Raw genomic sequence first — 15,638 nt, forward strand, 5'->3', positions numbered from 1 at the left:
CACATAGAAGATTTCATTCTTCAAAATCAAAACCCAAATTCCCTTAGAAATTCTCTAGAACTCTATTTGAGCAAAAACTCAAGGAAGGGCTTGGATTGGAGAATTTATTGGATATTCTTCATCAAATTGAAGAAGTAGGTTTATTGAGGTATGGTTTATGATTCTTGAAACTCTATTCATCAAGGAGCCCAACTTTAAAAGAAGTTTTAAAGTTTCAAAGATGAGTTGTCCAATTTTATGATCTATCTATGGGTTCTTGCATTAAAGGTTTTTAACGCATTGTATATTGATTGAATTTTATTAATTTGATAATTTTAACTCAATTAACCTATGAACTCATGTAATTGATGAACCCTAGTTTTTGACTATTTTATGGATTAAGTAATATTGCTCTAATGCTTTTGAATTCTAGTGTAGTTTTCTATGGGCTATTGATTGATGTAACAATTGTTTTGAATTGATATCTAGGGTGTCTTAAATTGATGAATCTTTATCAATTTGACCTAGATTCATTGAGTATCATAGTTTTTATATTGAATTGATGTTCATGGACATGGGTAACAACATCATGGTATTAAATTGGATCGTTTAGCATTGGATTGAAGTTTTGAGGATGGAGTGGTGGTACGCTTCCCTAATTCCGTTTATACTATGTTAATTTTACTTCTATTATGTTTTAATTTGTATGGTCCACTTATGGCAGCGGTGTTACGTGCTTTACTTGCAATTGATGTGGCCTTGTCTGCGTTACTTTATGTATTATGATGATCATGGCCTTGTCTGCAAGTACTTGAAGTATTATGATGATTTGTTTAGTTTATTATGTGAAGTTCGATAATGTCTATCGACATGATAAGTAAGGTGAAAGTATATGTGTTCTTCTATTGATGTTATTTAAGTGATCATGTTAGACTATGACTATGTCTTTATGTGTATAATCTTAGGGTGGATGCATGGTTATTCCTACTTTACTATATGAGTCTACGATGGTCATATTGATGATGATAGGGTAGTGTATAGATGACTTAAAGATGATGATTGTTATTTCTATGTGTTTCTAGAATGACATGTATATGTGTTAAAGTGAAATATGTTGTGTCTTGTCTTGGTTGACTTGTGTCCCTTACTTGATGCAGGTATCAATGTGAATATGAGATGTCTTGACATGGGATGCTAAAGACTCTTAGTCTTGAATGTATGAATGACATGAGACTTTAAATGGTTTTAAGAGAGTCCTTTATGTGAAACCTTGAACTTAGTGGTAAGGTTGTGAATGTTGAAATCAAAAGTCGTAATAGTATCCTTCAAGTAATGGAATGATAGACTTAAGGTTGGTTTGCTGGAACAACATCATATCAAACTGTAGGAAAGTCATTATGAGCTTCTTGTCTTCATTGTAAGGTATCCCTAGTGGACCTCATTGGTAGGGTAAATGTGATTGGGTTATGAACTTGATATGGAACCCCTTTATATGAACCTTTAATGTAATTAGTCTATGAGAACAAAGGGTAGCACCGAGTGAGTATGGTAAGGGAAGTAGTTCTAGTTAAAGAATGTGACTAGAGTACAAAGAACCACTTCATATTCCTTAACCATGTGCCTACATGGGATATGTCCTAGTTCTATTATTGGCAAGTAGAACACCCTCATCAGAGTAGGATAGAACTCCAGGTTCCATGTCTAGCTATCATGGTCTATGTCAGTTATTGCCTATTCTCAACATATGGGATACATACTAGCATTAGATAATTTCTATGATGTTTAGGAGGTTGTATGAGACGCTACCTAGACATTTCACAATAGGCTTTGAAGGTGTTAGTTAGAGTCTCTACGTCTTTTCCAAGACCATTACATGAATGTCTTTATGTGATGAATGAGTCTTTAATGAACTAATGAATGTAATGACCTAAGTTAATGAATTATGTGAAATGAACAAGTACTTACCTAGAGTAGTTAAGGGTTGTGTAGTTAAACTGTGAAGGGGGCATAGGAATGGTCACTTCGTATCTTACCTAGATAAGTCTTAAGAATGACTCTAGTTATGGAAGATGTTGATTATGTGGACATGATCTAAGCCTTAGGTAGTCTTAAGGATTATTTAGGTAGTCTTGCAGAGGTCAATCATAGACGTTATCTTCTTGATTTACATAATTAAGTCTTTTGATAGACTTGGTAAGGAAAATGTCTTATTATACATATTATGTGTTTTGGTGTCTTGTATGTGTGTAGGTGTCTCATTATGGGTAGTCTTGAGGATCATTCAGGCATGCTTAGAGAGGGTGTATGGGCAGTCTCTCTTTGTGTTGCTTAAATGAGTCTTAGGATAACTTTTAGTGAGAAGACTACATGCTATGAAGTGTCTAAAGTGAAGGTAAGAAACTTTACTATAACAATGAAGGAATTCACTGTACAATGACTTGAAGTCAATGTAATGTTGCTTCAAAAATGCTATAAATTAATTAAATATTATCTTAAGTGTTTATAAGGTGTTAAATGTTGTTCTGATGATTATGTTATGATATTTATATAGAAAGATGCATATTTCTAATAAATGTCCGTTTTCATGATTATATGCATATTGCCATACTTATTATAAGTGTTTGTACTAATTCCATACACTTTGTTATCTGTAAAGGTGCAGGTGAAAGGTGACACGAATCGTGAAGGAGAGCTTGGATTCTAGAGTCATTCAAGCAAAGTGAAGTATGTCCTCAATTGACTCGAGGACATATATAGATGTCTTTTATTTCCTTTAAAGTATTGTAACAGGCTAGTACTTTCTATATTAGTATTGTATGGGCCGTGTCACAGAGTATTCTCGTGTCGAAATTTGATGAGATTGAGACTTAGTATTTCCTATAATTTCTAATGAAATATGTTATAAAAGATATTCTAAATTTTTGTGAAAAGTTTTAATTCCGCACTACTTTTCATTATGTATATGCGATGAATGAGACGGAAAGGGATTGTACAATACCTCCGAGAGTTCAAGTACGTAGGTTGCAATCCGATATTGGCCCTATCTTCTAGGGTGTGGTTTCGGGATGTGATAAGTTTGGTATAAGAGCATAGGTTATGAAAGTGGTCTTAGGAATCAAAAAGTCTCATAAAGTCAAGTCTAGTAGTGTCTTGACCATCGGTGTGAGTCGCGACACATCTATGAGCTAGAGTCTATAGGACGATAAAGTTTCCCTTCTTTCTATTCCTACGTCCTGTCGTAGAGTAAAAGTTATGAGTTTTCTTTTCTTATCATTTTTCTTGTGTTTCTAGGAACATGAATACGAGGAGGACACCGTCTAGGTGAGTTGAGGAGAATGATGTGCATGAGGAGATTCCTCCTCAAAATTAGCAAGTTGAACAAGTTCCTTAAAGTGCCATAGATGATCAAGTCCCTATTGTGGAAGGAGGTAATGAATTTCCGCTGGTTACCCTGGAGTAGAGTAATAGTGATATTAGAGAGTCTTTTCTTGCTTTAGCCCGAGTCGTGACTACTCATGTGAATTTGAGTATGGTACCTAGGGTAAATGTTATGAAGAGCACTATGAAGTCTAGGTTAAGATACTTTGAGAGGACGAATCCTTCTATATTTCTTAGCCCTAAGATGGGAGAGGATCCCCAAGAGTTTCTAGATGGTGTGTACAAGGTGTTAAGTTTTATGGGGGTTATATCTAGGGAGAAGGGAGAGTTAGCTTCATATAAATCGAGGGACGTTTCTCAATTATGGTAGACTCGATGGAAGGATAATACGCCGGTTGAGTCGGGTCCTATTGAGTGGGAAGAATTTAAGGAAGCTTTTCTTGGGAAGTACTTTCCCCATGATAGCAGGGAAGTTAAATTGAAGGAGTTTATCTATCTCAAGCAAGGCAATATGAGCGTTGAGGAATACTCTTCGAAATTCTCTATGTTATCTAGATATGCCCCATCCCTTTTGTCTTATTCAAGGGATGATATGAGTCATTTTGTGACGGGTATCGCGATCTAGTGAGGGAAGAATACCTTATGACCATGCTACATGATGATATGACTCTAGCTAGACACATGTTGTATGCCCAATCAATAGAGGAGTCTAAACTTGGGAGGATTGCTAGGAACTTGAAAGAAGTGGTTCTAGTTATAAAGGTCAATCTAGGTTCAACAAGAGGGCTCAAGATCAAGAAGAACTTAGGAGTGCTAAGGTGAAATTGGAGAAAGGAAGTGGTTATCAAAATGAAAAACCTACATGTGTTACTTGTGGAAAGAGGTACTATGGGGAATGCCTAAATGGTACCGGAGTTGCTTTGGTTGCGGTAAAGAAGGACACAGGGTGAGAGATTGTTCTACCATTGCTTCTAGAGGACGATAGGGTAAACAAGGTTCCCCTAATGTTCCCAAGGAAGATGCTCCAAATAAGAGGTGTTTCTATACATTCCGGACTAAAGGATGAAAGCCTGATAAGGATGAGGAATGATGGTAAGTTCTTGTGTTTCTTTAGTGTTATGAGTTACATCAAAGTGGGGGAGTATTGTGAGTAGTCGAGTTTTGATTGATTATTTCATATCTTTTATTCAACTCAAGCTTGAGAGTAGAAAGTCATAAAAGTATGTTGCATGTTGTATTGTTTTTAGGGGTCTTGTTGAAATTGCATTTTATTGATTCCTTGGATTGTGAACATTATGAAGTTATGATTATGTTTTAATATGTGTTTTTATGTGGTTCTACATTGCATATTATCATGTCTCTATCATGAATTTCCTAAAAGTTGTATTTTTGGAAAAAAATTGTCTAGTTCTCTGTAAAGGACTGCCTATTCACTGTGAAGATTTTGGACAAATGACTGATTCATACTTCGGTCTAAAATTGTTGCAATCAGGTTAGAACTGATGTATATGAGCATGATATTGAATACAAAATTGAGTTTTTGCTATTTGGAATGAAGCATGTGAGTTTTATAACATGATCAGTTATAAAATTTTTCTAGTTTTTTGTTGTGATGTGATGCTTTTGATTTTGTGAAAAATTGATGTTCTCTTTATGTTTGAATTGTGTAAGGTGTTATATGGTATAACCATGAGCTGTAAAATTGAATCTCTTAACTTGGAAATGTTCGGAGGGTGGCAAAGTGTCATTGAAGGACAATTGTTGTCCTAGTGGGGGAAAATAAAAGACCTCGAAAATGAATTAGGTGAATATAGAGACTAATAGGTTTGTAATGATGGTCTAAGTCCTAAAATAGTCTATAATATGGTATTGAGGCAGTGTCTAGAGTTTTAGGTGCATTGGAAGTCAAACGTCAAGGACGACTAAGACGTTCGACGACTAAGTAACCTATGTGCCTCATATGTTGTTATGTGAATAATTTTGTGATTCATGAGGTTATAAGTTCCTTAAATGATTTATTATAGTGTATATAGGCAGTGTGTCAAGTTTCATGAAGTTTAGAGGTCAAACGTCCAAGAACGTCCATGACGTTCGAAATGTTTTCCTTGAAACGACCTTGTGCGTCTATGCATGTTTCATCGAGTTGTATACGAGCATTTTTGGGTTTGAAACATCCGGGAAAAAATCCCCAAGAACCATCAAAGGGTCCTTGAGGAAGGACCAATGTTGGTGGCTAAAACTGCCTAAGGCAGTCCCACCTACGGATGGCAAATGACAGCTAGTGGCCTGGTCGACACCTCGTAGGTGAAGTCAATCGTTTGTTACTTAACATAGGGAGCTAAGATCCCATTTCAAGCGTCTAAACCAATCGAAGGAGGACAGGACGATCCACTGACGCCCTGTCGATGGGCAACCGTCGATTGGGTCTGTTTCCCTGCATAGGCCACTGTTAAGTTAGGGGTGAATTGGTAAATTCACCCCACGTCCAAATAAGATAAAGGGTGGTACTTAGGGGTCTTTTCGGAATTTTAAATATGTTTATAAGACTAAAACACTTTGAAGATTTCATTCTTCAAAATCAAAACCTAAATTCTCTTAGAAATTATCTAAAACTCCATTACAGCCAAAACTCAAGGAAGGGCTTGGATTGGAGCATTACTTGAACGTCTTTATGTGATGAACGAAATTAAATAATGAATGTAACGAGTTAAGTTAATAAAATATGTTAAATGAATATGTACTTACCTAGAGTAGTTAATGGTTGTCTAGTTAATCTATGAAGGGGGCATAGGAATTGTCAATTCGTATCTTACCTAAAAAGTCTTAAGAATGACTCTAGTTATGGAAGATGTTGATTATGTGGAAATGGTCTAAGCCTTAGGCAGTCTTAAGAATTATTTAGGTAGTCATTAAGAGGTCAATCATGGACGTTATCTTCTTGATTTACTTAAGTAAGTCTTTTGATAGCCTTGGTAAGGAAAATGTCATATTATACATGTTATATGTTTTGGTGCCTTGTAAGTGTGTGTGTGTCTCATTATGACTAGTCATGAAGGTCATTTAGGCATGCTTACAGAGGGTGTATGGGCGGTCTCTCTTTGTATTGATTAAATGAGTTTTAGGATAGCTTTTAGTGAGAAGATTACATGCTGGAAGTGTCTAAAGTGAAGGTAAGCAACTTCACTGTAACAATGAAGGAATTCATTGTATAGTGAGTTGAAGTCACTGTAGTGTTGCTTCAAAGATGTTATAAATTGATTAAATGTTATCTTATGTGTTTCGAAGGTGTTAAATATTGTTTGCATGATTATGTTATTATATTTTAAGTCAAATGATGCATATTTCTAATAAATGTACGTTTTCATGATTTTATGCATAATGTCATACTTAGTACAAGTGTGTGTACTAATTCCATACATTTTCTTATCTTTAAAGGTGTAGGTGAAAGGTGAGAAGGATCGTGAAATAGAGCTTGGATTCTAGAGTCATTCAAGCAAAGTGAAGTATGTCCTCAATTGACTCGAGGATATATATAGATGTCTTTAATTTTCTTTGAAGTATTATAATAGGCTAATTACTTTCTATATTAGTATTGTATGGGCGGTTTCCCAAAGTATTCATGTGCCTATGTTTGATGAGATTGAGACTTAGTATTTCCTATGATTTCTAATGAAAGATGTTATTAAAGATATTGTTATGTTTTGTGAAAACTTTTAATTCTGCACTACTTCTTATTATGTATATGCGATGAACGATATGGAAAGGGCTTGTAAAATACCTCCGAGAGGTCAAATGGTTGCAGTCCAAGATTGGCCCTCTCTTCTAGTGTGTTGTTTCAGGATGTGACAATTCCATACTTAGTACATGTGTTTGTACTAATTCCATTATTTTATATATCTCTTAAGTGATTCATAGGTGAAGTTGCTTTTGGAAAGTTAAGCTTGGATTAGAAGATTGGCAAAGAAAGTTGAAGTATGTCCTCATTTGACTCGAAGGGATAGATGTATTTTATTTCCTTTCTCAAAATATTATAATAGACTTAGTAGTACTTATTTCTATTGTGTATGGGTCGTGGCCCAAAGTATTCTTGTGTCTATGATTTGATGAAATGGAATTTAGTATTCCGTATGAGTTTTATATGAAAGATATTTTAAAGACTTATAGAATGTTTGTGAAAAGTTTTAATTCCGCACTACTTTTCATATGTTTATATGCGATGAATGATATGGAAGGGCTTGTGCAAGACCTCCAAGAGGTCAAGTACGCCAGTTCCACTTCGAGAGTGCCATATCTTTTAGGGTGTGGTCTCAGGATGTGACAAGCTTGGTATCACAACACAGCTTATGAAATTGGTCTTAGGAATCAAAAATTCTCATCAAGTCACGTCCAGTAGAATGTTGACCATCGGTGTGAGTCGCGACACATCTATGGGAGAGAGGCTATAGGAGGATAGAGTTTCCTTTCTTTTATACTCCTATGTCATGCCATCGAGTAAAAGTTATGGGTACCCTTTTATTATGGTTTTCCTTGTGTTTATAGGAAGATGAATACTAGACAGATGGCCGCTAGAAGGTTAGAAGAAGGAAGGATGGAAGAGAAAGTTCCTCCTCAAGTTGAGCAAGTTACTCAAGTTGCTGAAGGTGATCAAGTCCCTATTGGAGGTCAAGGTAATGATGTTCCGGTGGTTCCCCGGAATAGAGAGGCTTTGATTTCTTTAGCCCGAGCTTTGACTATCCATGTGAATATGGGTCTTGCACATAGAGTAAATGTTATGGAGAGCACTATAACATCTATATTCAGATATATTTGTGAGGATGAATCCTCCTATCTTTCTTGTCTCAAAGGTTTGAGAGAATCCCTAAGAGATCCAAGATTGAGTGTACAAGGTGTTGATGCCATGGTGGTGACTTCTAGGGAGAAGGCAGAATTGGCTTCGAACCAATTGAGGGAGGTTGCTCAAGTGTGGTACATTCCATGGAAATATAATACGCTGGTTGAGTTGGGTCCTATTGAGTGGGAAGAATTTAAGGAAGCTTTTCTTGGAAAGTACTTTCCCCGTGAGAGGAGGGAGGTGAAGGTTGAGGAGTATATCAATCTCAAGCAAGTCAATGTAAGTGTTGAGGAGTACTCTTTGAAATTCTCTAGGTTGTCTAAATTTTCTCCATCCCTTGTGTCTAACCCTAGGGATGAGATTAGTAGGTTTGTGACGGGCGTTGTCGACCTAGTGAAACAAAAATGTCATACGGCTATGCTACATGATGATATGACCCTAGCTATACTGATGGTGTATGTTCAATCAATTGTGGAGTCTAAATTTGGTAGGATTGATATAAACTTGAAGAGAAGTGGTTCTAGTGACCAAGGTCAACCTAGGTTCAAGAGTAGGGCTTAAACTCAAGATGGATCTAGTTCTCCTTAGGTGTAACTTGAGAAAGGAGGTGGTTCTAAAAATGGCAAGCCTACTTGTGCTACTTGTGGAAAGTATCATTATGTGGAGTGTCTAATTGGTACCGGGAATTGCATTGGTTGTGGTAAGGATGGACAAAAGATGAGAGATTTTCCAATTATTTCTTCTAAAGGAAGAAAGGGTAAGCAAGTTTCTCCTAATGTTCCAAAAGATGATGCTCCAAATAAGACTCGTTCCGATGCACTGCGAACTAGAGGAGCAAATCTGGATGATGATGATGAGGATGGTAAGTTCTTGTATTTATTTAGAGTATAAGTTCCTTCTAAGTGGGGGAGTATAGTTAGTAGAGGGTCTAGATTGTCCTAGAAGTATGTTGCATATGCTTTGTGTTTAGGGGTCTTGTTGAAATTGAATTTCATTGATTCCTTGCATTGTGCATTCCATAAAGTTATGAGTATGTTTTAAGATGTTTTTATGTGGTTATACATTGCATATTTAGCATGTTTCTATCATGAATTGCCTAAATGTTGCATTTTTTAAATTTAGAAGCATGTTCACTGAAAAGCTGCCAGGGATTTCTGCTCATTATATAATTTTTAAGATTTTGACTAATTCATTCTTCGGCCTAGAATAATTTCAATATGGTTATAACTGATTTATATAATCATGATATTGAATATAAAATAAGTTTTTGCTAGTTGAATTGAAGGATGTGAGTTTTATGGCATGATGAGTTTTAGAATTTACTCTATTTCTTGTTGTGTTGTGATTCTCCTGAATATGTGAAATTGATGTTTATCCTTGATAGTGTGTTTTATAATGTGTTAGATGGTGTGGTCATGAGCTTCTAAATGAATCTCTACTCTTTGAAGTGTTCGGAGAGTGGCAAGTCTCATTCGAGGACGAATGTTGTCCAAGTGGGGGAGAATGCAATACCTCGAAAATGACTTAGGTGAAGCTAGAGACTAACATGGTTGTAATGAGGGTCTAATGTCCTAAATTGGTCTATAATTTGATATTGAGGCAGTTTCTAGAGTTTTAGGTTCATTGGAAGTTAAACGTCAAGGGACGACTAAGACGTTCGACGAGTTCCTCATGTGTGGTTATGTGCCTATATGTGTGTATCATGAGTTAATGATGTATTTATATGATTTATAATAGTGTTTATAGTCAGTGTGTCATGTTTCATGACCTTTTCAGGTCAAAAATCCATGACGTTCGAAAGATTTGCCTTGAAATGTTACCTTGTGTGTCTTGGCATGTTTCGTTGCGTTTTACGTATTAGTTTTTGATGAAATTCATGTGGAGGTACTAAACTCGTATACGAACATATTCAGTTTACAAACTTCCGGGTGAAAGTCCCCAAGGACAAACCAAGGGTCCTTGAGTAAGGACACTTCATTTGAGCCAAGGCTGTCTTGAGCAGGCCCTAAACGACTGAGGAAAACGACCGCTCGTGGGACACTCGACGCTCCGTCGATGGGTTTCGTGGGTCTATACTTAGACTAGGGAGCTCAATCCCCCAGAAGTCAAGTCTCTAAACTAAACGACGAGGGCAGATGTGTTTATACTAATTCCATGCTTTTATCTATCTCTAAAGTGATTCATAGGTGAAGGTGCTTTTGGAGAGCTAAGCTTGGATTAGAATATCCTTCAAACAAGTTGAAGTATGTCCTCATTTGAATCGAGGGCATAGATGTATTTTATTTCCTTTCTAAAAATATTGTAATAGACTTAGTAGTACTTATTTGTAATGTGTATGGGACGTGTCCCAAAGTATTCTTGTATCTATGATTTGATGAAATGAGACTTAGTATTTCCTATTAATTTTATATGAAAGATATTTTAAAGACTTATAGAATGTTTGTGATAAATTTTAATTCCCCACTACTTTTTATATGTTTATATACGATGAATGATACGGAAGGGCTTGTGCAAAACCTCTGAGAGGTCAAGTATATCGGTTGCACTTCTAGAGTTTCATAGATTCTAGGGTGTGGTCGCGGTATATGACAATAGGAGTGAGTAGGGTGACTTGTAGTATAATTAGTTGACCGTACGTGCTACTTGAATGATATTGTGCATGTGATAAGATGATGATATGTGCGTCTTATTTTAGTAGACCTATGTCCCTCTACTTGATACATGAAATATGAATATGACTCTTAACTCAGTAGGCTAACACACTTTTGTCATGAATGTGTATGTATGATTTAAATATGACCTTGAACATAGTTAAGAGGATCATTTATGTGGAACCTTCAACCTAGATAGAATGTTATGATATCCTTGAAGTTGAAAGTTGTAATGGTATCCTTCTTGTGTGAATGATGGACTTAGAGGTTTGTAGGTTGGAATGGCATGAAATAATCCCTTGGAAGGCCATGAAGCAATCCTATTTAACAATTGTGTGACATCCCTAGTGGATTGACCCCCTTTAGTAAGGTGTGTTATGATTTGTTTATGACTTCTATATGGTACCTCTTCATATGCCCTTATATTGATTTAAACAAACGCTAGCATCGAGAGAATATGCTTGGGGAGTGACTCTTCTTAAGATGAGACTAGAGTACAAAGAAACTCTTGATATTCCTTAACCATGTGCCTACAGGGGATGTGTCCTAGTTCTACATTTGGCAAGTAAAGCCCCCTTCATTGGAGTAGGGAATACTCTGAATTCCATACATAGCTAGTATGGTCCATGTCAGTTATTGCATATTCTCTTCATGTGGATACATTCTAGTGTTTGATAGGATTTACAAAGTGTACGTAGTGGAATGGGACGCTATCTAGACATTGCATGAGTAGGCATTGAAGATGTTAGTGTGTAGGTTCCCTAGGTCTTCTCCAAGACCATTATGTGAAAGTCCTTAATTTTTGAATGTATCTTAAATGACTAAATGATCATAGTGACTTAAGTTAAATGCATGTAAATGGAAAAGTACCTATCAAAAGTAGCGTTAAGGATTGCTTAGGTAATCTTCAATAGGATGTATGGGCAGTCTTTTCATGTTTTACTTAGCTAAGTCTTACAGTAACTTTAGGTAGGGCTTTAATTGAATATGGTAAATAATCTTATCTTAGGATTCCTTGAGGATCTCTTATGTATGTGTGAAGGGGTTGCTAGGACGGGTCTCACTCAAGTGAGCCTTGGGAGGACCTTTGGTATGAGAGTCTTATGCTTGTATTGTTTGAGGTGATGATATGCTATATTTAGAAATGTTAATATATGTGTTTATATTGACTTGTAGTGACTCTTATACTTGTGTTCTGATATTTTCTTCAAAAAGAGCATGTTCTACTATAAATGTCTTTTTAGCATGATTTTATTGCATGTCACTGTACTTTGTGCCTTCTAATGTACTAATTCAAATCTTTTGTCTTATCTCTAAAGTTGTAGGTGGCATTTGAGAGGAGTCTTTGAAGAGAAGAGTGGATATTAGAATTTCATTTAAGTAAATTTGTGGTATGGCCTCAATTGATTCGAGGACATCACTATGTTTAGTTTCTTTGTTAAAGACATTGTAATAGATTAGGTATTTCTATTTGTTGATGTATGGTCCGTGTCCCAAAATATTCATTTGTTTAAGATAGCGATTTTGAGACTTAGACTTTTCTTATGATTTTCTATAAAAGAGATATTTTGAAGTATTATTATTTTGTGTGAAAAGTTTTAATTTCCCACTACTTTTCGTACGTGTATGCAATTAATAATGTCAAAGGGCTTGTACAAGACCTTAGAGAGGTCAAGTACGCCGTGTTATGATCTGAGAATGTCATTTTTTCTAGGGTATACTCTCGGGTCGTGACAATGATGTATCTTGTCGACCTTTTTTGCCTCTATGTAATAAGATCTTTGACTAGAACAATGTCTCTTTCATCGGCATGTGTGTGCTCGGGCCTCTCCGCTCTGAATCATTGTCAGGTACAAAAGGTGAAGCATGTGGCTGAGTAGCTGCGTAGTTGCATAGTAATAATGTCTTAAAGATCAGCTCGTAGACTAGCTACCTCGAATTGAATAAAGGACATGTCAATAGTGGGAGCCGGCCTCTCTATCACTCGCAACTCGAAAGCATTGAGTCACTTATGAAATGGTTAGACCATTTGGTCTATTTCCGCCTCCATACTCTTCTCCGTTCTGTCTTCAGATTCAGAAATTAACTTCTGCATCCATGGAAAGACTTGGTTTATAAAGGTGTCCATTTGACCCTCTAGTTTCTATAGTCAACCTACTAGTGACATAGTGGCTCCGGAAGAAGGAGTAGCTCGAGACGAGCTCGGAGTTTGGCTAGCCTTGTTTGACTAGGAGGCTGGTGCATCATCAGTGTGGGTAGTAGGCCCATCTGCGTGCAACTGCTCCACCGCATCTACAAAATCATAGACGCATAGGCACGTCCACTCAAGGCCCTTTGCGTGGTGCTGCAACATTTGCCGTATCCTGTATTAGCCCTATGTTAAGTGTTCTTGTAGCATGCACCAATTTATTATAATGCCATATAGGCTCTCCAACATTCCTAAAAATATGAAATATCATGCATGGGAACGGGTAAGTGGTCGTTGTTTTGAACTCCCTCTCATGTATCTCCACCAATATCAAGCTGGGAAATATATCTCAATCCCGGCGACCAGTGAAGCCACCATAACTTCTCTATCCTAAATGAAAGGTTGTTGGCCTCAGTCGGAGATAGTCTATTCTGGACCAAGAGCCAGAAAAACGTGGCCGCCAAAGTGAGGGCGGCCTTCTGAATGCCCCTCTTTTGTGAAGTAACCCACTCAGCTCTCCCGCCATTAGGGCCATATGTTTTACAAGCCATGGTACCATGACCTCATGTTGTTTTGCATTTCTCATAAAAGTTCCACCTCTCACAATGTTCCACCTAGGTGAAGTCTGTCGTGTTGCATGCCCATATATGGTGAGGGTTAGTGCCATAGAGGAATCCACTAATAGGGGTAGGGGAGATGTTCACCGAGATACCCCGTACCATGGTGGAGATGAGGTAGTCCTGTGGTATGGGCTTGAACTTCTTAGAAATAGCCCCTCGGAGAGTGGCCGCATAAAATTCATAGAACTCCCGCACAATCTCCTCAATGTAAGTCCTGGGGTCATGAGAAATCCACTTGCATTTTTTCCATTGAAACAACTGGTGGATGTTTCGCACTGTATGTAAGCTCCAACCAATAACTCTGTTCTCCTCTATAATGTGCAGGTTTCTTTCTCCTTAAAATTCAACATTTTTGTGTATCGATATATTTGTCACTGTCCATATACGCACCATTGTTAGTTTCATCGGCTATCAGAGTCGGTTGATCATTTCGAGGGACTAGTGGTTCGTCAGAACAAGTGGCCTCATTAGACGAGACATCTTGATTGCGGGTGCTGGAATCAATAGTGGACTCCAACCCGGTAGCAAAATTTGATTAAGTGCCGAAAGCGGTCCTTTCTGGTTATCTGATTAGTGTATCATCCTCATTAGACTAGCAGGCAGTGACTACGCCTGTATTCACCTTCATGGGCTGATTCAAATTATCCCAGGCTGCTGCATTTTGTGTATTTCAAGTGGTGGGCACATACTCGGAGTCTTGATCACCGTCCGAGTCGTTAACGACTAGAGTTAAGGATGGTCTAGTTTATTTTGAACTCCCATTAGGGCCTTGTGTCTTTTTCGATGCCATCATACTGTGGAGTATTTGTTATTACGCAAAATAAAATCAAAGAACACTCGAAAATATTTTAAAACGAAAAAATGAAAACAAGAAAAAATATTAAAAAAAACGTACCACACTACAAAAAAATCAGCTTTTACTGATTGACGAAATCCATCGCCAATATATGATATTCCATCGTTAAACAACATTGGTGACGGATTAGCGATGGATTTTCGTTTGTTGCTAAATCGCTCATCAGTAATCTGTTACTGACGAAAAATGTGTTCCGTCACAAATTTACCGACGGACTAATTCGTCACTATATTTATAAATTCGTTGCTAATTTAACAATTCATTTCGTCATTTTTAATAAATTCGTGACAAATTTTTTGTCCCTAATCTGTCGCGACATAATCTGATGTTTGAGCCAGCACATTTCGCACAAAACAAGTTCATCGTTGGTCCATCGCCATATTTGTTGCTAAATTTTTTCTTGTAAATTTGATTTATTTCAATATGCTGCTAATATAATTCAAATTAAATTGAAAAATACCCCAAAAATAATAAACATATAAAATAATATCATAGGTGGTTTAAAATATATAGAATATCGAAATCTCATATTTTTTATTCAAACATCCTAAACAATATATCAACTGTTCTCAAATGAACCTACATTCATCAAATATTGTTACTGTAGAATTTGTACTTTAAAAAAGCATACAATACAATAAAAAGGGATAAGATTTTCACATGAAACTAATTAAGGATCAACCTCGTCCTCATTAGTAGTAGCTGAAGGAGGCTTTAAGGGTGTAACTGTTGATGGGTTTTCAATGGGAGTACTCCCTTCTTGTACTCTCCTCATAGTAACGCGAAGAAAGTGATTAATAAGTGCATAATGGATATGCTTTTCAAACTCATCCATATTTGTTATCGTTGTTGATCGAGAAATTGAACGATGTACTGATAATGAGGAAGAAAGTTTATGCTCGTTGTAACTTTTTGCTTCAGAACTGAGACAGTACCATATATTCTTCTCTTCATTTCTCCCCCACATCTTGAGAAAATACTTCAAATTAATCAATATCAGCTTGAGACACTATATTTTTCCGCAATATTTCTTCCTATTTTTCCTGTATTAAAAGTAGAGAGAAAAATGAAAGCATTAAACATTGGGAATAAAACATATTTTGAAGGCAAATACAAAAACATGCCTAACCTTTTA

This window comes from Solanum pennellii, chromosome 6 (assembly GCF_001406875.1).
Source record: "Solanum pennellii chromosome 6, SPENNV200".
NCBI lineage: Eukaryota > Viridiplantae > Streptophyta > Magnoliopsida > Solanales > Solanaceae > Solanum > Solanum pennellii.